At 41.6% G+C, this 22,985-nt stretch overlaps 1 protein-coding gene and 1 pseudogene across 1 annotated transcript in view; one reads left to right on the top strand and one right to left on the bottom strand.

Moving 5' to 3' along the window:
* The window catches only part of ADD1 (adducin 1), an 87,456-nt gene that overhangs the window by 5,658 nt on the left and 58,813 nt on the right, over positions 1–22,985 (top strand). The window lies entirely within an intron of this gene.
* Positions 13,731–14,582, bottom strand: LOC122218675 (annotated as a pseudogene).

Genomic DNA, 22,985 nt, shown 5'->3' with positions numbered 1-22,985 from the left:
GAATTACTCTTCATGGGATAAGTTTATATATCTTTGGATATATATCCTATATTTCATGTAGTTGGATTATGTACTCAGAATAAAATAAGTCATCTTACAAACAAAAACCCAGTGACTTCCCATTTATATTTAACGACATAATCCAAGTTTCTTAACATGATCTCCAAGCTCACTTTCTGTCATTCTGCTTGCTCATTTATCCTGCATTTACAGTGATTTTCCTGGAGGCCCGCTCTTCCCATTTAGGGAATCGCACATTGATCTCTTTGCTTAGAGTGAACACTTTTATACCACTCCGCATGGCCAACTCCTTCTCTTTTAGTCCCCTGCATAAAAGTCCCTTAAAGAGACTCTCCCTATCCTGCCTCCCTCTTTCAAGTAGGTTTCCCCTGTTACTAACTCAGACATTTCTTGTGTCCTTCAATTTTAATGATTTGTTTATTTAGTCATGTTTTTTTTTTTTTTTCCCATAGCAAGCATACTTTATGAAGGCAGAGAGCATATTTATTTGCTGTTTAAGCTGGCCCCTTTGTGTTTTTGCTAGAACGAGTTCTGAGTCACAGACTAGACCATGACACTTCCTTTCTTAGAGCTTTTCATCAATTCTCCCTGGGCCGTAAATCCAGAGCTCCTGGACCGGGCTTTCAAGGCTTGGCCTCTTCCCATATATATCTCCAGTTTTATCTCTTACAACACCTTGGTTTTGCTTCCCACAGTGCTCTGAGCATGGTAACCAGGCACACAGTAGGTGCCCAGTAAATATTTGTGGAATGAGTGATTTAAGATTCAGTCTCTTTAAGTCTTTGGGAAATTAAGTCACACTCTTAAGACAATGATAGCTAAAAACATAAGGTCGTGAAGCTTCAGGGAAGGCTACATAAAGAAGGTAGAGTTTAAAGTCACCCTTGAGAGCTGGGCACGGTGGGTAAAGGGGAAATATCATTCTGTGAAGGAGAAATGGGAAGTTTCTTAAGATTAGATTTTCTGTCACCACGTTTGATGGCTGTGGTTTAAACACACATGCAGGAATCCCATCTAGACCTGCTGAATTCCAACCTTGGACCAGGTGATTCAGATGTACTCCCCAGAACAGTGGTCCCCCATTCAGTGAGTGTTGAGTGGGCCCAAGATGACCATTCTGTGCAGGTGGTGTTTCTTCCACATTGGGTGTGTGTGTCATGTGAAGTGCCTCTGGATTTTCTGCTGAGGTTTGTCCTTCTCTCTGTTTAAATGATTGTTGAAAACCAGGGATGTGCTTTCAATTAGCAAGACAGAATTTCTAAAATTGAGTTTATAAACTAGAATTTTCGTCTTTTTAAGTACCTGCTATAGGCCAGGCGTTGTGCTTTTATGTAATAGCTCATTTAATCCTTACAACAATCCTGTTCAGTGCTCATGAGATTATCTATGAAAACACTAAGGGAGTGTAGATGATTGCCAAGGTCAGACAGTTAGGTGGTGGAGCTGGGATTCAGACCAAGGCTGCCTGACTCCACAGACGATGCTCTTAACCACCAGGCTGTGCTGCCTTCCTTGTGTATACTCAGTCCTGACACTGTAGGCAGCTGATTATAACTGTTGGTCCTGGTCTTCCCTGTGAGAGCAAGGGCTGTGCCTCACTACTGCTGTCTTTGAGTCCAGCACAATGCCTGGCACAGAGTAGGTCCTCAAGAAATAGTTGTTGCGTTAGCGATCTTCAGTTATTTTTTAAAAGCTAAGTTGTGAGGAGTAACGTTCATGGCAGATTGTTAAAAGTGGTGTGGGTCATCTGTTCCCTTAAAGCAGTGGTTGGCAAATTCTCTGTAAAGGGCCAGATAATAGGTATTTCAGGCTTTGAGAGTTGTAGGGTCTCTGTTGCAACTGTTGAGCTCTACTGTTGTTGCAGGAAGCAGCCATAGGCAATATGCAAATGAATGTGCATGACTGTTCCAATAAAACCTTCTTTATGGACGCTGAAATCTGAATTGATTTGCATGTCTATCATCTGTTATTATTTATGTTTAATATCATTTTTTTCAACCTTTAAATATTAATCTTAACTTGTGGCCCTTATAAAAGCATCTGGCTGGGTTGGGGGTGGGGGGGGAATCATGACTTGCTGATTTCTGGCCAGGGTCTAAGTTTTATCATTAGATCGAACTAGACCTCTCTCCTGAACCAAATTGTTTTGTCTGCTAGTGGCCTGTGTTTTGTTGCATCCATTAAGGAACTGTGTATGAGAAACACTGTTCTGAAACACCATGTCATATTGGGCATAGGGCAGTTGTTGGGGGCCTGTTCCTTATAATAAGTGGAAAAAAGACTGTTGTTTGTTTTCATGAAGAAATCTGCTTTACTTTCTTTGAATAGAATTCTCCATTTTATTATTCTAGCTCTGTTCCAGAATGAACTTTTGTATTTTACGTTTTCCCTTTAATATATTTCAATTGTACTTTAATAGAAAGAGCTATTTGGAATTAGAAAGACCTGGTTACACCTCACTGTGTAATTTTCTATGCCAAATTAACCCCTTGTTTCCTGAATTGTAAAACAGGAGCTATTTCCTACTTCATTTGGCATATTTATGGGGATTAGATATAACGTAAGTGAACTGGTAGCATTATACCTGGCCCACAGGTTGCAGTAAATTCTCTTAGATGAACTCCCAGCAAATATTTATCTCCTGCCTTTTGGGTGTATGCACAAGAAAGCAGATGTCTGGTATATTACATCTAAGAAAATGTAATCCTTGCAATTCAAAGGTGGTATTGCCATAGAAGTTTGCTACACAGAGGTGTGTAGATTTGAGCCAGAAGACTTGGAACTTGAAACTGTTGGGCTCAACCCTTTTAATTTTTACTTTTTCAAAAGGTATTGCTTCACTGTGTTTTTACTTGCAACATTTCCTGCAAGAAATCTGTCATCCTAATTTTCGTTCTTTTACGTGACATGTCCTTTTTTACGGCTGCTTTAAAAATTTTTCCCTGTTACTGGTTTTGAGCAGTCGTATTTTGATGTGATTTATGTACATGTTTTTGTGCTTGTGGGGTACATTGAGCTTTTTTTCTTGGATCTTTGGGTTTGTAGTGTTCATCACGTTTGGGAAAATCTTGGCCATTATTTTTCACACTTTTTTCTGTTCCTTCTCCATGTTGTCTGCTTTGAGGGCTCCAATCCCATGCATGTTACACCATTAAAAGTTATCCCACAGCTCACTGATGCCCTTTTATTCGATTGTCTTTTCTCTGTAGGTTTCATTTTGGATAGTTTTTATTACTGTATCTTCACATTCACTAATTTTTCTTCTGCAGTGTTTAATCTACCGTTAGTCTTGTTCAATGTAATTTTTCATCTTACGCATTGTAGCTTTCATCTTTATTTTTATTTTTTTACTTTTGTACATATATATTTTAAATATAATTTATTGTCAAGTTAGCTAACATACAGTGTATGTATACAGTGTGTACAGTGTGCTCTTAGCTCTTTCTCTTAAATTCCCATGATTCATTGCTTACATACAACACCCAGTGTTCATCCCGACTAGTGCCCTCCTCGGTGTCCATCACCCATTTTCTCCTCTCCCCTCCCCACCCCCCATCAGCCCTCAGTTTGTTCTCTGTATTTAAGAGTCTTATGGTTTGCCTCCCTCTCTGTTTATAACTTATTTTTCTGTTCCCTTCCCCAATGGTCTTCTGTTAACTTTCTCAAATTCTACATATGAATGAAAACATGATATCTGTCTTTCTCTGACTGAATTATTTCACTTAGTGTAATACTCTCCAGTTCCATCCACATTATTGCAAATTGCAAGATTTCATTCTTTCTCATTGCCAAGTAGTAGTCCATTGTATATATAAACCACATCTTTATCCATTCATCATTTGATGGACATTTGGGCTCTTTCCATAATTTGGCTATTGTTGATAGCACTGCTGTAAACATTGGGGTACATGCGCCCCTATGAATCAGTACTCCTAGATCCTTGTGGCTTTCATCTTTAGAAGTTCTGTTTGTATCATGGGACCCTGGGTGGCTCAGTTGGTTAAATGTCCAACTTCAGCTCAGGTTATGATTTCACAGTTTGTGAGTTCGAGCCCCACTTTAAACTCTGTGCTGGCAGCCCGGAGCCTGGAGCCTGCTTCAGATTCTGTGTCTACCACTCTCTCTGCCCCTCCCCTGCTCGTGCTCTGTCTCTGTCTCTCTCTCAAAAATAAGTAACATTAAATTAAAAAGTTCTATTTGCATCATTTTAATTTTTTATTTTATTTTATCTATTATTAAAATTTTTTAAAGTTTATTTATTTTGAGAGAGAGAGAGAGAGAGAGAGAGAGCATGAGCAGGGAGGAGCAGAGAGAGAGAGAGAGAGAGAGAGAGAGAGGGAGAGTATCCCAAGCAGACTCCATGCTCAGTGTAGAACCTGATGAGGCACTCAATCCCACAACTGTGAGATCTTGACCTGAGCCGAAATCGAGTCGGATGCTCAACTGGCTGAGCCACCCAGGTGCCCTTATTTGTATTTTTATATCTTCCAATTCTCTACTTAAGATTTTGAAAATACAGAATATAGTTTTACCAACTGTTTTAATGATCTTGTCTGCTAATTTTAACTTATCTTTCAGCTCTGGGTTAGTTTTGATTATTTTCTCAATATGGGTTATATTTTCCTGTTCTTTGCTTGTTGGGTAATTTTTTATTAGATACCAGGCATTGTAAATTTTACATTGTTGTGTTATCAAGAGTTATTTTTTCCTATAAATATTCTTGAAGATTGTTCTGTTATGTCAGCAGCAGGACTTTAAAATTTTTCTCGGTGGAAAATTGGTGAATTGCAACATTTTCTTTTTCTTTTTATATAGGTTAAGTTCATAGCCTTCTTGAGAATCTAAATTCACTAAAAAATACCTACTTACTTGTGAACTTGTGAATCCTACATGTCGTTTTGTTTTTATTTTCCTCCACACTTTGCGAAGTTATTTTGGCAAGTAGAAGGGATGTCCTTTTTTGAATTCCCTATTTTTTAAGGTTTTCAAAACTGAATCTAAGATTTGGTTAGTAACAGTAAATATGTTAATGCCCCCTTAGTTTGGTCAGTGCTTACTGGCAATCACATGTCTCCTTAAAATAGTTAGGAATCTTAACATAGCATAATATTAAATTTTAACAGAACTGTTTAATAGTTAATGCTTATTCTGACCTACATGCAGGAAACTTGAATTGGAAAGAATGAAGGGGAACAAGTTTAATTCATTTTACCCTTTGAGCTTTATTCCAGAAGTATCTTTTTAAACAGTTGTTATGACTAATGTACGTTGTTTCTGATAGTTGTTAGTTTATAAGTGTTCAGTGTATTTTGACAAGGCTTTTTTTTTTTTTAAATGAGTTTATGCTATATAGGAAAAAGCTGGCATTTTATTTTTTTTTAATTTTTTTTTAATGTTTATTTATTTCTGAGGCAGAGAGAGACAGAGCATGAGTGGGGGAGGGTCAGAGAGAGAGGGAGACACAGAATCAGAAGCAGGTTCCAGGCTCCGAGCTGTCAGCACAGAGCCCGATGCGGGGCTCGAACTCACAAACCGTGAGATCATGACCTGAGCCGAAGTCGGTCGCTCAACCGAGTGAGCCACCCAGGCGCCCCAAAAGCTGGCATTTTAAATACAGTAGGACTAGAGTCTGTAGGACACTTATCTTTTAACAGTGCCTTGAGAACCCTCTCTGCCAGGATAAAATAACAACAGTAATTTTTAAAAATGTTATTTTGCAAGCACATTTTCTGTTCCACGTTAACTTGTATATCAGTCCCAGCTCTTCATATATACTTACTGAGCACCTCTTACATCTTGGGTATTTTTGTAGGCACAGCGGACAGACACATTCCCCCTCTGGGGAACTTCTATTCTAGAATGAGAGATAAGGAATGAATGTTACATTAGGTAGTAGTAACTGCTGTGAAGACTGGAGGCATGGGGAAATAGAGGATGATGGCAGCAGGATCTATTTTAGATGGAGGACGGAATTGACTGAGGAGGTGACATTTGATCAGAGCTCCAATCTCTGTGTGTCTGGGAGCAGGTGTTTGGGCAGTGGGAGTGGAGCTCCATCTCACCACACGGTGTTTTTTGTTGCCTGTCGGTGGCAGATACCGACCAGGGCAGGCCACGTGGGCTAGGTGTCACAGCTAGGCCGTGAGCTCGAGGAGACGGAGCAGATGGCGAAGGTCGGTTTCTCGTATCTGCCTAATGCCTGACGCTGGGAAGTGTAGGTATGAAATGGATTTTTTTTTTTTGGAGCCCATCTAATAACAGCAACAGTGAAATTACTAATGTTACTATTATAGTAGTGTCATGATTCTATAATCGTTAAATTACAGCAGTAGCCACAGGTAATTTTTTATTGAGCACTGTGTGGGAAGTACTGTTGTTATCCCGCTTTGCAGATGAGGAAGCTGTTAAGTAACATGCCTGAGATCACACCGCCAGAAGGGTGGTTGGCACATATACCTCCTTTAGAGGTGCCTGGCTGGCTCAGTAAGTAGAGTGTGCGACTTGATCTCGGGGCCATGGGTTCAGGCTCCATTGGGCATGGAGCTCACTTAAAGCAAACAAACAAGGAACAGGTTGCAGAAAATTTAATAAACTGTATGAGAAAAAAATAAGAAATAGCTACACATGGTGACATTGATCTTGCTCTGCCTTAATACATCTCAGAGAACGCCCAACATCAGCACACAGAAATCTATTTCGTTCTCCTTAAGTCTCACGCATCCTATTTTACAAGTAGACTGTCATTTAATCACTGCTGTATTGATTGATGTTTGTTTTCTGAATCTTGCTGTTACAAAATGTTTCAGTTTAGTATTCTTGCATCTCCATCTTTGGGCACTCTGAAGTATATTTATAGGGATATTCCGAGGAGTGCATTGCCTGGTCCGAGGATATTTGCGCTTTGGCTTCCATAGCTGTTTCCAAATTTTGCTTCTTAGAAGTTACACCGACTTATCCTCCCACTAGCGGTATGTTTCCCCCAAATAAAGTGTTTCCACATAACTAACTTACACAGTTATTGTAAGGTACCTGGTACCTAGCAGGCTGTCAGTAAATGGCTGTTACATATTACTCATGTAATTATGAACCTTTGTTTCTGAACTGTATTACCAGAAATACCGTAAGCCTAGCAACTGTTTCAGGAGGTTGGGAAAGAGAAGTTATACAACTGGCCATAGTACTTTGTGCCCCCTAGATATTGTCACCTGTATCAGAACAAATTAGCTCTGCATCCAGCCCCCAGAGGCTGATGTCATGATGGAACCCGCAGGCACGTGCAGGCTTGCACCAGGCCCCCGGCTGCCCACAGGGACAGGACTCAGTAGGTATCTATTCCTTGTGTGCCTGCACGGTGCCCTGCAGTGGCAGCTTTGGCAGTCTGCACGGGGAAGAGAAGGCCATCGCTTGAGGGGGACCTTTAGAATACCCTGTCCTGAGCACTGTGTTTGCTCTTCCCTTCTCTTACTCCGAAAGGCTCAAAGTAAATTTGCCTTATGGATTGACTTAGAATGACTTGTATCTACAATTACGGCTCTTCTCATCTGCTTGCTCTCGCTTGAAATTCCCCGCAGGGGAGATGGAGCAGTGTAGGGTTGTGAAGGAGCCCGTCTTCAGCTGGAAGGTGTGGGTTTACTGCCGGTTAACTGAGAGTGATTGAGCAGTAGGTGAAAAAGTCACTGACTGCTCCGAGCCTCAGTTTTCTCCATCACAAATGAAGCAGTTTTAAGACGCGAAAGAGAGGGGCACCTAGCTGGCTCATTCAGTGAAGCATCTGACTTTGGCTGAGGTCATGATCTCACGGTTCGTGAGTTCGAGCCCCACATCGGGCTATGTGCTGACAGCGCAGAACCTGGCGCCCGCTTCTGCTTCTGTCTCCCTCTCTGCCCCTCCCCCACTCGCACTGTCTCTCTCTCTCTCTCTCTCAAAAATAAATGAACATTAAAAAAAAAGATACAAAGGAGAGAATGTTATTAAAACACTTTGAAAATGCAAATGCCACGTGAAAACATCCGTCCACACAAAAGCTGGTGCACGGATGTTCACAGCAGTGTAATTCTTAATAGCTGAAAGATAGGAACAACCCCAAACGTCTGTGAACTGATAGATGATACACAAAATGTGGTATATCCATGCAGTGGAGCAGTATTTGGCAACAATAAAGAATGAAGTGTTGATACATGCTTCACATGGACGAACTTGGAAAACCTTATGCTAAGCCAAAGAGAAACGGGGAAGAGGACGGAGTACGAGTGGGGGGAGTGGGGAGAGCCGGGGAGAGACTGTGTGTGGGGGGGGTTTCTTCTTGGGTGTGGAACATGTTACAAAATTAGATTGTGATGAAGGTTGCAATCTCTGTGAATAAAGGAGAAACTGCTGAACTGCACACTTTAATTGGGTGAAGTTTATGGTATCTCAGTCCAACCGTAAAGCTGCAAATGCTGCATTAGGAGCTCGGGCTCACTGCAGCGAGTCCGTGGTCGACGGTTGGTGTAGCACTGGGGATTGGGGACATGGTGTCAGGATGCAGTGCCAGCTTTGCTGCGCAGGGTGTGTGGCCCTGGATCGAGTTGCTGAAGTTGTCTGAACTCCTTTTCCTTTCTGTAGGAGTAGTGACACTAACGGTCCCGTCTAACTAGAAAGCGTCGTGGGGCCACAGGGAGAACTTGTGACTGCTTATGGTGCACAGGTGTGCTGTCCGTGTGCACTTTCCCTTTCTTTCCTCTTTTCCAGTGTATAGAGTAGTCCTAACAGATCTGTTTTAAAGTATATTTTATTTTTTCTTGGTGGATAATTTCCATTTGTATTGCTTTATAATGCATTAGGATGAAGTAGAATCCTCATAGACTAGGGAGAAGTGGATGCTAATAGCGAAAGGCACAGAAAAGCAATAGCGAGCCCTGTTTATTAACTGCTACCATTGTGTGTGTGTTTTTTTTTTTAGTAAGTCAAAGCTCTGTGCAGAGATATTTGTGTCACGTACAGCTGTACGTTTTTGCAGCTTAGCAAGGACGTTGTGGTTAAACATGCTTTCCAAGACTTAAGAATATTTTAGTTAACAGGCCAACCTCATTCCCAGATGATACCATTAATCAAGTTATTGTTGCACAGAGCTTCAGGCAGGCAGCGAGGATTAGAAATGGTGCTCGAGTCTCCTGAAATGAGCTCCCTTTAGGCCTGTCTACTTCAGTAGGAAGGGATGTGACATTAATGCACTCATCTTTGGGGAACTAGTAACCCCACGATCCAGATACTCCCTATCTCAGTTTGTGTGGAGCATCATCTCCAGGGACTGAAGCACAATGTATTTTGACAGCATGAATATCAGGAATGACCTTGACTTAGAGAATCTGGAATATTTAATGTGCTCTGTTTTTGCCTAGGGTGTTAGACTGATTGTTTTAGAAACCAGGGAATTTCTTCAGGGAAAGGAAGCATTTCTTTTCTAACTTTTAGTCAAGCGATGAAAGTATGAATTTTCTTTGTCTCTAGTTGCTAAATGATAATAGCGTTTAGGAGACTTTTTAATTCACCGAAGGTTTTGTTTTTTTTAAACGTTTATTTATTTTTGAGAGAGAGAGGAAGCACGCAAGTGGGGGAGAGGCAGAGAGAGGGAGACACAGAATATGAAGCAGGCTCCAGGCTCCGAGCTGTCAGCACAGAGCCCTACACGGGGCTTGAACCTATGAACCATGAGATCATGACCTGAGCCGGAGTTGGACGCTCAACCGACTCAGCCCCCCAGGCGCCCCTTACTGAACTTTTTAAAAAGACTTCCATCTACCAGGATTTGTACTGAGCATTGAGGAATTGAAGATAACAAGAACAGAGGTGCCACTTGTAGGGCTCATGGCTCTGCAGGTCAGAGAATAAGCCCATGAGGCTGCACAGGTGCTCCTGCTCGCGTCTTTGGGAGGGACACGAGATGGATGCCTGTTAGGGCTGTTGGAATCATTGAGATGTTTCATGCTGCTCACCCACAGTCACTTTTATCATTTGTATCTTATAAAAATAAAGCTAACAGTTCTTAAAAATCTAACAGTTCTGTTTTAAAGTATATTTTAATTTTTCTTGGTGGATAATTTCCATTTTTGTTGCTTCATAATGCATTAGGGTGAAGTAGAATCCTCATGAAAATAGTGCAGATTTTCATGACTACAACTATGGGAGATTGCCAGTACTTTTTTTTTTGTTATTTGTACATTATTTCAGCTTTTGAGGCCATTGACCCCAGATTTCACTGTGCTGGGAAAAAAGCCATGACATCATCTTCATTCCCAGTAAAAATCAAGGCTGCATGTCGTTTGCCAGAGTGGATACATGAATTGCGTTTTGAGATGTGATGTACATACATTTTTTTTTTCCCCCGTGAAAGGACATGTGGTTTGTGCTTTTAAACTAAGGTAATCAGCACATTTTTAGCTATAGCTATAATCTAAGTTTCAGAGTTGTTTTAAGGATTAGAAAAAATAAATAAATAAAGCATAGGGAGGGTTATGGATTGCTGAATGTGTGAAGTTTATTCTTTTTCTAAGTTCTTAGAAGTTGGTCACTTAAAGTGTTTAAGTCTACCTTTCTCTAAAAGTAGCTCTTTAGGGAAGCCAGTAGTTTTCAAGTATTATCTTTTCATTATGTGTGTTTAAAATTTCATTATGATTTTTGCTTTGGCCCATTAGATGTTTATAAGTGTGCTTTTAAATTTTGAAATATATATGTTTATGTATACATACGTATGTATACATACATATACACACATACGTATACATATATATTTAATACACATGTAAAAAATTTTAAATTTCTATTATTGATATGTTTTAATTGCATTGTGACCAGAGAAATGGTTTGTATTTTAAATTTTTTTTTAATTTTTTTAATTTTTTTTATTTTTATTTTTGGGACAGAGAGAGACAGAGCATGAACGGGGGAGGGGCAGAGAGAGAGGGAGACACAGAATCGGAAACAGACTCCAGGCTCTGAGCCATCAGCCCAGAGCCTGACGCGGGGCTCGAACTCACGGACCGCGAGATTGTGACCTGGCTGAAGTCGGACGCTTAACCGACTGTGCCACTCAGGCGCCCCTTTAATTTATTTTTGAGAGAGAGAGAGAGAGAGAGCGCAAGCGTGAGTGGGGGAGGGGCAGAGAGCGAGGGAGACAGAATCTTTAAAAAAATTTTTTTGTTAATGTTTATTTTTGAGAGAGAGACAGAGTGTGAGTGGGGAGGGGGCAGAGAGAGATGCAGACACAGCAGGCTCCAGGCTCTGAACTGTCAGCACAGAGCCCAACTTGGGGCTTGAACTCACAGACTACCAGATTGTGACCTGAGCCAAAGTCGGACACTTAACCAACTGAACCACCCAGATGCCCCAGGAGACACAGAATCTTAAGCGGGCACCAGGCTCTGAGCTGTCAGCATAGAGCCTGATGTGGGGCATGAACCCATGAACCTCGAGATCATGACCTGAGCCAAAATCAGAAACTCAACTGACTGAGCCACCCATGCACCCCGGAATTTGAGATTTAAAAAATTTCTATCCAGAGGTGAGGTTAATATTTATGAATGTTTTTTGTATTCTAGAGAAGAACATATATTCTTGTATGTATGTGTGTAAGTAATCTCTATACTCAATGTGGGGTTTGAACTCACTATCCCGAGATCAACACACTTCCAACTGAGCCAGCCAGGTGGCTGAGCCAGCCAGAAGGCAAAGACTTCTTTGCCTATTAATAATTGAGCAATGTTTTAGTTCCCCATTATGATGGTAGATTTGTCAGTTTCTCTCTGAGTTCCAGCAAATTTTGCTTCATATGTCTTTTTTTTTTTTTTTAATTTTTAATGCTTTTTATTTATTTTGAGACAGAGAGAGACAGAGCATGAGCAGGGGAGGGGCAGAGAGAGGGAGACACAGAATCTGAAGCAGGCTCCAGGTTCTGAGCTGTCAGCACAGAGCCTGACGCGGGGTTTGAACTCACAAACTGTGAGATCATGACCTGAGCTGAAGTCGGACGCTTAACCGACTGAGCCACCCAGGTGCCCCTTGAGACTATTTTATTATTATTTTTAATCTTTCTCTTGAAATGAACTTTTTATCATTATGGAGTGGCTTTTTCTGTCCCAAGTAAATGCTTTTATTTTCCATGGTCTTTTTTTGGTTTCATATTAACACAGAAACTTCAGCTTTCTTTTGGTTGGTGTTTGCCTAGAATACCTATTTTCATCCATTTACTTGCAAACTTTTATGTTCTGTGCTTATGCTTTATTGATATATTTGTTTTTGCTTTATTTTTCCTTTGGTGGATACCATAACAAATTACCTAAAACTTGGTACCTTTAAACAACAGAGATTATTGTTTTGTAGTTCTGGAGGCCAGAAGTCCAAAATCAGTACCATGGAACTGACGTCAAGGTGATGGCAAGGCTGTAACTTCTCTGGAGTTTCTTAGAGGAGAATTTGCTCCTTGCCTCTTCCAGCTTATGACTGCCGGCTTTCGTTGGCTTGTGGCCGCTTTGCTCCAGTTTCTGTGTCTCTGGTTCTGGTCCCACCACCCTCTTGTCTTATAAATCTGTAGTCACATTTCCTTCTGCAGTTCTTTTTATTGGCAATTGCATTTTGGTAATCCAGGATAATCTCATCATTCCAAATCTTTAATCACATCTCCACAGTCTTTGTCATGTAAAATAACATTTACAGGCTCCTGGGATGAGAACTAATGTCTTTGGTGACCATTATTCAGCCTACCACACTAATTGTAATTTCTGTCTCTTAACTGGCATAATTTAGTACGGTTACGTTTTTCGTGATTCTGATAAATTTGTATTTTTTTTTTATCATTTCACATTTTGTATTCTTTTTTAATTAACCAGGCAAGCCTTGATTCTAACTTTCTATTTTCATTTTTAAATGTTTGTTTATTTTTGAGAAAGAGAGGGAGAATCCTAAGTAGGCGCTGCACTGTCAGCACAGAGCACCACAGGCTCCATCCCACAAACCGTGAGATCGTGACCTGAGCCGAAATCAAGAGTCAGACCCCTTGTTATTTTTGAGACAGAGAGAGAGAGTGAGAGAGCATGAATGGGGAAGAGGCAAAGAGAGAGGGAGACACAGAATCTGAAGCAGGCTCCAGGCTCTGAGCAGTCAGCATAGAGCCTGATGTGGGGCTCGAACTCATGAACCGTGAAATCATGACCTGAGCTGAATCCAGACGCTTAACTGACTGAGCCACCCAGGCGCCGCACCCCCCCTGCCCCGCCCATGGCATTTCTGATTTGTTTTCCCTTGAGATCATTTTTTCTTTTTTAGAAGTTCCTTTTCTGCAGGTCTGTAGATGGTACTGTTGTTTTTGTTTATCTGAAGTGACTATTTTCACGCACATTCTTAAGGGATAGTTTTGCTTGTTATACAAATCCAGATTGCCTGTTATTTCCTTTTAGCGTTTTGAAGATACTCTATTCCTCCACTTTTGTTGTTTCTGTTACAAGCTTGCCAGTGTCTAATTGTTATTCTTTTGTAGATGATCTTTTTTTTTTTTTTTTTTTTTTTGCCTTTGCTATTCTATAGATTCATTACTGTATGTATAAGGTATGTATTTTTCTTTATTTTGCTTGGTATTTGGGGATTTGTGTCTTTCAGTTAGGTAAAATTGTTACCCATTCTGTCCTTGGATATTATATCGATGCCTCACTATTCTTTTTGTTCTTAATGTTTACTTTTTATTTCATAATCACAAACTTAAATCTAATCCAGCTAGACTTGGAGGTGGGTTAAGGATAATAAGGGACCCGTAGAACCGCAGCAGAAGTGCAGAGATTATAGGGTATTTCAAGCAGGTGGGGGTGCGGAGGTGCCCTTCTGAGCTACAAGAGGAATGGTGTGGTAGTTAAGTTAAAAGGTAAAACGCAAGTCAGATTTATTAGATTTGTCCAGTCAGCAGTGGTGTTCTTGCTGGTCTCGCCATTTCTGGACCCAAAGTACTCCATGGCTTCTACAACATTCATGCCGTCTTTCACTTCTCTGGAGACCATATGCTTGCCATGCAACCACTCAGTCTTGGCAGTGCAGATGAAAACTGGGAGCCATTCGTGTTGGGTCCAGCATGTGCCATGGACGAGATGCCAGGACCTGTGTGCTTCAGGATGAAATTCTCATCATCACATTTCTCCCCCTAGATGGACTGGCCACCAGTGCCGTTATGTTGTGCAAAGTCACCACCCTGGCATAAAAATCCCAGAATAATCCTGTGAAAGCAGGAACCTTTATAACCAAATTCTTTATCCCCAGTGCTCAAAGCACAAAAGTTCTCTATTGTCTTTAAAACTTTGTCTGCAAACATCTTGAAGGAAATGTGGCCCAAGGGCTCATCATCCACAGTGATGTCCAAGAACACAGTGGGATTGATCATGGCTGGGCCACACGGGCAGGCTCTGGGGTGGCAGCATCTGCAGACTCTTCACTATTATTATCTCTGCCTGTAATTCCAGCAGATGTGTAGTGGACTTTCTTATTCTGTCTCTTCTGACATAGTTTGTATCAACTTGTCTCCCCGTGCTGGTCTCTGGGGAATTTTTTCAATTCTGTCCTTTCTTTTTTTTTTTTTTTTTTGTTCATTTATTTTTTTTTTTTTTCAATGTTTTTTTTTTTTTATTTATTTTTGGGACAGAGAGAGACAGAGCATGAACGGGGGAGGGTCAGAGAGAGAGGGAGACACAGAATCGGAAGCAGGCTCCAGGCTCCGAGCCATCAGCCCAGAGCCTGACGCGGGGCTCGAACTCACGGACCGCGAGATCGTGACCTGGCTGAAGTCGGACGCTTAACCGACTGCACCACCCAGGCGCCCCTGTTCATTTATTTTTGAGAGAGAGAGAGAGAGAGAGAGAGAGAGAGAGTGTGAGTGCATGAGCACAAGTGGGGGAGGGGCAGAGAGAGAGGGAGACACAGAATCTGAAGCAGGCTCCAGGTTCTGAGCTGTCAGCACAGAGCCTGAGATGGGGCTCGATACCCGTGTGAGATCATGACCTGAGCTGAAGTTGGAGGCTTAACTGACTGAGCCCCCCAGGCGCCCCTCAAGTCTGTCTTTTAATTTACTAATTCCTCTTTATCTGTGTCAAAGCTGCTATTAATTCATTAGTTGATTTGTAAAGAATTTTTTTCGATATTCTATTTCTGGAAATTCTGTTTGGTTTCTTTTTCAGCTGCTCATTTTTGATAGTCTCTGAGGCTTGTCCTATTTGTGGTTATTTTTTGAACATTTTGTACATAGTTGTTCTGTGTTCTGTATTAGTATCTGAAGTCTTTGAGGGCCTAAACGTATGGTTTATTGTTTCTGATGATGGTCACTCATGGAGAGTGTTTTTGGGTTTGTTGAAGTTTTGACTAAGACCTTATATTTGGTTGACTTTAACCTGGGGAAAACCTGGGGATCAACGTTGAGGATGTTTTTCCTGCGAGGACTGCATTTACTTCTGTCATGAGCCAGGGTCACTGCCCTCCTGAGACCATTCCACTCTCTTCAGAGTTCATTAGCTCGTTAGCTCCTTCTTTTGTTTGCCTTCAACAATGCTCATTTTTGGTATTTGACCTTTGGTAATGCTGCCTCTTGTGAGTGATTCCCATTTGGAGTTACTAGTTTCATTCTCATGGTTTGGGGCCTTTTTTGTTTGTTTGTTTGTTTAGCCCTTGGAGGTTTCATATATTTCTTACGTGTGAATTGCATTTGATTTTATGGAAAACCTTATTGAGTGGTAGGGCCTGTCAGATAATGGCCTTACTTGATCTCCAGGTGGTAATTACTAGTAATGGAAATAGTGGTTGTGAATGTGGAATAGTGGTTTAAAACTTAGGAAAGCGTATTCAGTATGAGGTGATTGTAAAATGCACACTTTTGAGGGTTGGTGTCGTGAGATGTGTTGGCGTTCTTGGCGTGGGAGGAGCTGGCGCTAGCTTGGCCAGCATGTGAGACTTTGGTAGTAAAGTCACGACTTTGCTCAGTTTTATCATCTGTAAAGTGACTGGATGACTTTTAAATTTCCTTCTGGTGCTAAAGATTTACTCTTCTAAGGTTTTGTCTCACTGCCCTTTTTTCCCCTTTTATTAATAAGCATTGTTTAAGGTCTGTGCTCCAAGCACTGTGTTGGGAATGTCAGAAGGTAAAGTGGTATAGTAGCTCCTGCCTTCAGTAAGCTTGCAGTCTCGCTTTTGTGTTAAAGATTGACAGTACAGAGCAGTGACGCCCGCTGTCAGGGAACTCTCAGCAGTGCTGAGTTCACTCATTTAATCTTAAACCAGGGAGGTAGATAATGCTGTCGTTCTCATTCTACAGACGAAAAAACTACAGCTTATATAGAGAGGTGAAGAAACGTGCCCAGGGATGACCAGAGCTAGTACGTGGTGGACTGAGATCAGTATCCAGGTGGTCTGGTCCTGGGCTCTGCACTCTAATGTGAATTCAGTGGGGTTTATAAATCAGTTAGCATTGAGAGGCAAATGGAATTTTGTTGACGACCCAAGCCAGGTTCTTTCTGTACCAGTTTTATCAGATGGATTTTGGAAATACAAACAGCATGGAGTACATCGAAGTTCACTTAAATTTGTTTAGTGAAACAGATGGTTAGTTGGCTTATCTTTAGTGCCTCGCCCAGCCTTGTTTTCAGAACCACACCCATCAGTTTCAGTAAGCCACACCAGAATGTTGGTTGAGGGATGGAGTTAAAGTGAGAAATCTCAATTAATTAGTGCTACTGTGTGTTGATACAGATAGAATACGGTAGTTTTTTAGTTAAAATATAAAAAGATAAAAGAAGATGAGTTTATAAGAGAATTAAGTTTTAATTAAAATAATGTGTTTTAACATTTAGTTGGTTAAACCTAATGTTCTTGAAGTTCTGAAGTGAATTTTTTGGCATATTACTTTTGTATTCCCATTAGAAACTAGATAATTAAAATAGTTCCTATTTATCGGGTATCCACTGTGTCAGACATTGTGCTAGACATTTTACATTTATTGTTTCGAATTGCCCCAACAACCTTGGGACATGTGACTTGAGGGTATTTCCTTAGAGATGAGGCCACCGAGGTGCAGGTCAGGTGGTGTAGATGGGAGCAAGCGGTGGCGTGCTGTTGCCCCAGAGCTCGCCTGTGTGTCCCTGGCCCTGTCGGGAGGGAACCACGCTCATGTGTCTCTGTGGAGAGGCGATTATCGGCCATGAGATAACTGGAAAACATCATTCATGAAAATAAAGTCCAGATGGATTAAGGACACATGTTTCTAATTATAGAGACTGTGGGGAAAGCACGATAGCATGTTTATCAGAGATGATTCCTGAAAACTGTCTCGGAACATTTGTGGGACTTGCGTCTGTGAAGGAATGAGGAGTGTCTCTTAAAGAGAAGAGTTCAGAGGGAGAAGTTTGCAGACCTCAGTATACAAAATATTAAAATATTCATTGAAAAATAAAATTATAGAAAGTAATAGTCTGGGGAATCAAATATGACAAAAAGTCAGTAGGTATACTATTTTTTTTTTTTTTAATTTGTAGGAGTAACTGCACCAGGAGTTGAGAGGTAGGTGGACAAAGAAATTAATAGACCCTGTGGGAAATTGGAGATGTAAACAAACACAGGGAAGACATTCATCCTCAAGTAGAGGTCAGAGGAATGACAAAGCAGCCACTTCCGATCTGCCGGAGCGGGGAAATCTCAGTGATCCCTCTGTTTCCTTTTCAGAGTCTGTGAGTCAAAAAGGAAGTAAAACTTAAAAAAAAAAAAAATTTTTTTTTTACATTTTTATTTATTTTTGAGAGACGAGAGAGACAGAGCACAAGTGGGGGAGGGGCAGAGAGAGAATGAGACACGGAACCTGAAGCAGGCTCCAGGCTCCCAGCTGTGAGCACAGAGCCCGGCGCGGGGCTTGAACCCACAAACTGTGAGATCATGACCTGAGCTGAAGTCGGACGCTTAACCGACTGAGCCACCCAGGCGCCCCTGGAAGTAAAACTTTATATTTAATCCTAACCCATTTGGGGGTTTCTTTTACTGTACACTTCCCATTGTCAGGTTTACCCTTCAAGCAGTTGTTTTAGAACACAGTTTTCTGCTTTTTCATTTGGCAACTGCATTTGAGCTCCCACCCTAGGCAAGGCCCTGCAACTAGCAGTTTTTGAAGGGGTCACATTTTCTGGGATGTTTATTTAAAAAAACTTTTTTTTAAAGAGGTTAGAGTGGGAGAGAGACAAAGCATAAGAGTCTCTTAAAAACGGAGAACAAACTGAGGGTTGATGGGGGGTGGGAGGGAGGGGAGGGTAGGTGATGGGTATTGAAGAGGGCATCTTTTGGGATGAGCACTGGGTGTTGTATGGAAACCAATTTGACAATAAATTTCATATAAAAAAATTAAAAATAAAACTTTTTTTTTAAACATTTATTTACTTTTTTTGAGAGACAGAGACATAGTGTGAACGAGAGAGGGACAGAGAAAGAGGGAGTCACAGATTCCAAAGCAGGCTCCAGGCTCCTAGCTGTCAGCACAGAGCTCCGAGGTGAACTGCGAGATCATGACCTGAACCGAAGCCGGACATTTAACCAACTGAACCACCCAGGCGCCCCTCTGGGATGTTTATTTTATTTGCCATGTTACAATTATTTTGAGAGTACTTTGCATTTAAAAAAAATTTTAATGTTTATTTGTTTGTGAGAGAGCATGAGTAGGGGAGGAGCAGAGAAAGAGGGAGACAGCATCCGAAGCAGGCTCCAGGTTCTGAGCTGTTGGTACAAACAGCTGCTTGTGCCAACAGCTCAGAGCCTGATGTGGGGCTCAAACTCATGAACTGAGAGATCATGACCTGAGCTGAAGTCGGACACTTAACCGACTGAGCCATCCAGGTGCCCCAAGAGTGCCTTGCATTTTTACTGGCTTGTTAAAATAGGCTGTAGTTTTTCAGAAGGGTTCTGAACTGTTGTGTGGAAATAATTTTGAAGTATAGTATGCCATGCTTTTGGGACCTGAATAGAATTGCCTCCCCTAAGTAAACAGAACATTGCTATTCATTTGAAGCTTGGATCTGAACACTTTGGTGGGTTGTTTCTATTTTATATAACCACAAGAAGAACAGGCTGTGAAACCAAGGCTCAAGATTTTCCTAGACACAGTATAAAATACTTGGGAAAGAATGAATTATTTGCTCATTTCAAAGCTGGGTTGTTTAGGTTAAAAGTGCTAGTATTATTCAGGTATTAAATGAAATGGGATGAATGAAAGGGATAAACTTTTTTTTTCTCCTTTGAAAAGAGCAGTTGGCTTCTGCTGGGCTTAAACAGGATCTCCTATGGGGATATACTATTAATGTTCACCCTGTATTTTGCATTTCTTCTACAGTTCCAGTGGCCACTTAACATGTCTGGGTAAAATCAACAGTAAGTGGTTTCCAGAATGTGACTCTTTTCGACTGTCCTCCAAGTTGTTTTTTCCCTTGAATTAAAAAGGTTTTATTTCTAAAATTTTAATCAATAGCCACATGATTTTAAGGTTTCATTCATTCATTCATTAAAGTAGGCTCCACACCCATCGTGGGGCTTGAACTCACAACCCTGAGATCAAGAGTCACGGATGTGCTCTACCAACTGAGCCAGCCAGGTGCCCATGATTTTAAGGTTTTAAAAGCACCTATGCAGGGGTGCCTGGGTGGCTCAGTCGGTTAAGCATCCGACTTCAGCTCAGGTCACAATCTCGCGGTCCGTGAGTTTGAGCCCCGCGTTGGGCTCTGGGCTGATGGCTCAGAGCCTGTAGCCTGCTTCCGATTCTGTGTCTCCCTCTCTCTCTGCCCCTCCCCCGTTCATGCTCTGTCTCTCTCTGTCTCAAAAATAAATAAATGTTAAAAAAAATAATAAATAAAAGCACCTATGCATATACAGATGTTAAATAGTTCTTGTTTTTAGCCATTTTGTTTTCATTTTTAACCCAAAGGGGTATGCAAAGATTACAGGGTTTCCTTCAATCCCAACATATTTAGTACTTTTTAAAATAAGGGGTTTATATTTGAGAGCTGTTGACATTCATTTACGTACATAAATGATTCTAGAGAATGTTAACTACCAAAGGTTGATTTGTTCAGTATTTATTAGTATTAAGTATGTTTTATTATATTTGAGGGTTTTGAAAACCGGCAATTTTATTAATCAAAATATTCAGTTAACTAGATCTTTCTGTTTAATAGCCGCATCTGTCTACTCAGTAACTTTAGGGAGTTCCTCTGGTATTCATTCCTCTGAAAGTCTGAATCTGGCTTGGTGGGTGAGATATGAACAATGATGCCGTCTGTGACCGAGGGTCGGTGTTTTCAGGCACCAGCTGTCATGATTACACTGGCAGGTGCACGGGACTGCATCAAACAGACATCGTGTTGAGCATGTCCTGTTCACTCAACAATTGTGCGAGGTGGATATTATTATTGACCCCCTTCTAACCATAAAAAAACTGAGGTACAAATAGTGAGCTTGCCCAGGATACCCTCTTAGTAGTATCTGGGCTGGAGTTTGAAGCCTGGCGACAGTCCTCCCTTCTTCCCATTAAGCGTCGCTGTCCTCTCCACAGTTGTGGGACCGGAGGGTTGTCCACTCAGTCTTTCTTACCATGTACTGCCTCCCTTAGAATATTGATTCCAGGCAGATTCCAGGTGGAGAACAGAGCTGTGGGATCACACAGAGCTAGCCGAGCAAACAGCCTGTTCTTATTTCAGCCAACAGATACTAGGGGTTGTGGAGTGAAGGAGCGGATGACAGAGCCTCTGTCTAGCCATGTTGGCCTCTGTCACTGTTGTGTACTTGTCACAGCTGCAGTGATATTTTGTGCACGCCGTTTGAATAACTTGAAGTGTTGCCCGTGTCTTACATACTGCTCTTAAGATCATTTTTATGACTAAATACTTCTCCATCCTACTCCTCTGTAACTATTAAACTCTTCCCCCTGATACCGATTAATGTACTTTTTGGGGGAAACATTCTCATGCTAGTGTTGTTAGACGGTCCTTCCTAATGTGTTTAACTAGGTTGCAGAGTGGGTTTTTTCTTCCTCATCACATCTGTATAGAATTTTCTATACTTACACGTGTCTGGCCAACCTGTGCCTCCTATCTTGCTCGGCTGGATCTTACGCAGTGTTTATGAGTCTCACTGTATTACCATGCACACTTAGTTGTGAGGTCTGGAATTCTTTCTTATTTTCCGGCCTCTGGGAGTTACACTTGCTTGAATCTTCAAATCTAGTCAGCTAGAGACACATAGAGCTCCTGGCCTTGCTTTGTATACCGACTTTGGGAATTGACGTAATTCTTGGAAATGTAAAACCCAGGCACCTCAAAACACAAAACCCAATTTGATATACAGATTGTCCACTTGCTGTCCTTGTGAGTGGCAGGTGGAGATTTGGAGCCTGTTTAGTTAGCTGCTTGCGTCCCCAGAGTCTCTTGAGTCATATGTCAGTTGTGATTAAATGAAGCAAGGTGATGGCTTTTCTTACAGTCAAATGCTCTAGCATCCAAATGCTTATATTAGCATTACCAGTCCAGAATGTTAGATTGGACATGTCTGTCTGTCTGTCTCTCCCCCTATATTTATGTGTATAAAGTGTGAGTCTGTAATACAGGAGTAAATGGTACAGATGAGCCTCTTGCCCTATTGGGTTTATATTCTAATAGCGAGATAGGAATACTCATTTCTGACAGTGATACTAATAACGAACATTTGAATGCTTCCTATGTGTCAGATACTTGTTTTCAAGCATTTTACACGCATTGAGGTGGTACTGTTGTTAAGCCTTATTATTTCACATGTGGGAAATGAGGCCGAAGAAGTTAAGAAATTTTCCCAAGCATACAGAGTCGGTAAGTGGCTGAGCTGGAATTTGAACTCAAGCAGTCTGGCTCCAGAGTCTGTGCCCTGAAAGTGGTGACGAGTGCATTGAAGGCAAAGAAAACCCAGGGTGATTTGAGAGAGGTGGGAGTAGGGGCTACTCTAGGGTGGGCAGGGAAACTAATCTCAAAATTTATAGGTGAAATTTGACCCAAAACTTGCTCCTAAAATAAGGAGTAAGACACTCGGCGAAGCTGGAATAAGTTTGTTGTGGGCAGAGAGAAGGTAAGTGTAAAGCTGTCAGGCAGGAAGGGGTTGGGTGTGTTTGTGGACAGAAGAGAGGCTGACGTATCTGGGACATCACAGCAGAGAGATGGCTAGGGGCCAGCCTTGGAGGGTCCCTGCTGGCTCTGGTCAGGATTTCAGATTTTATTCCAGGGGCTGTGGGAAGCCATTGGTGGGTATTAAGCAGGGGCAGGACATGGTTTGATTATATTTTTATGAAGAACAAGTTACAGGAGTTTGAGGGTAGAAGCAGGGAGACAAGACTAGGGGAAGATTAAGAGTCCTGTTTGGGACAAGTTAGGGTTGAGTGGACCTTTTCGTATCTTTGCTTATTTGCCTGAATGTAAATGAAATATTTTAATGCTTGAAGAAAATGATGAGAAACAGACTTTGTTTTATCTCCAGGCAAATGCCGGTCCTCATTCCTGGCCTTGGCTCTGGCTTTCCCTGTGCCTGGAGTGTCTGGATGCCTTCACCATTATGGTGAGGGTGATGTCACCTTCTCCAGAGTCCTCTTCCGCCCTCCTCCTTAATGTTGGACCTGCTCCCCACCTCCTTGTCCTCTTGGCCCCCTCCCGTAGGCACTTCTCCCCTTCGAATGCACCATGCCACTTACTCACTCATCGTGCCAACTGCCTGGCCCCTCTGCCAGGGTCTGTCACTTCTGTCTGCGGGCTGAGTGCAGAGCCTTTTCAAGTTGGGATTGTCTCCTCCACTGCAGTAATGTCTTGTCCATTGAAATGGCACCATTTTGAAAAGTAAAAACTGATGAAGGTATGCAGTTTGAGGCATAATTTTCCTTTGTCTGAATTTGGTTTTGACCTCTTTTTGGTTTATGGTTA

This window comes from Panthera leo, chromosome B1 (assembly GCF_018350215.1).
Source record: "Panthera leo isolate Ple1 chromosome B1, P.leo_Ple1_pat1.1, whole genome shotgun sequence".
In the NCBI taxonomy this organism is placed as follows: Eukaryota; Metazoa; Chordata; class Mammalia; order Carnivora; family Felidae; genus Panthera; species Panthera leo.
The sequence above is the reverse complement of the archived record's forward strand: the minus strand, read 5'-3'. Positions and strand labels throughout refer to the sequence as shown.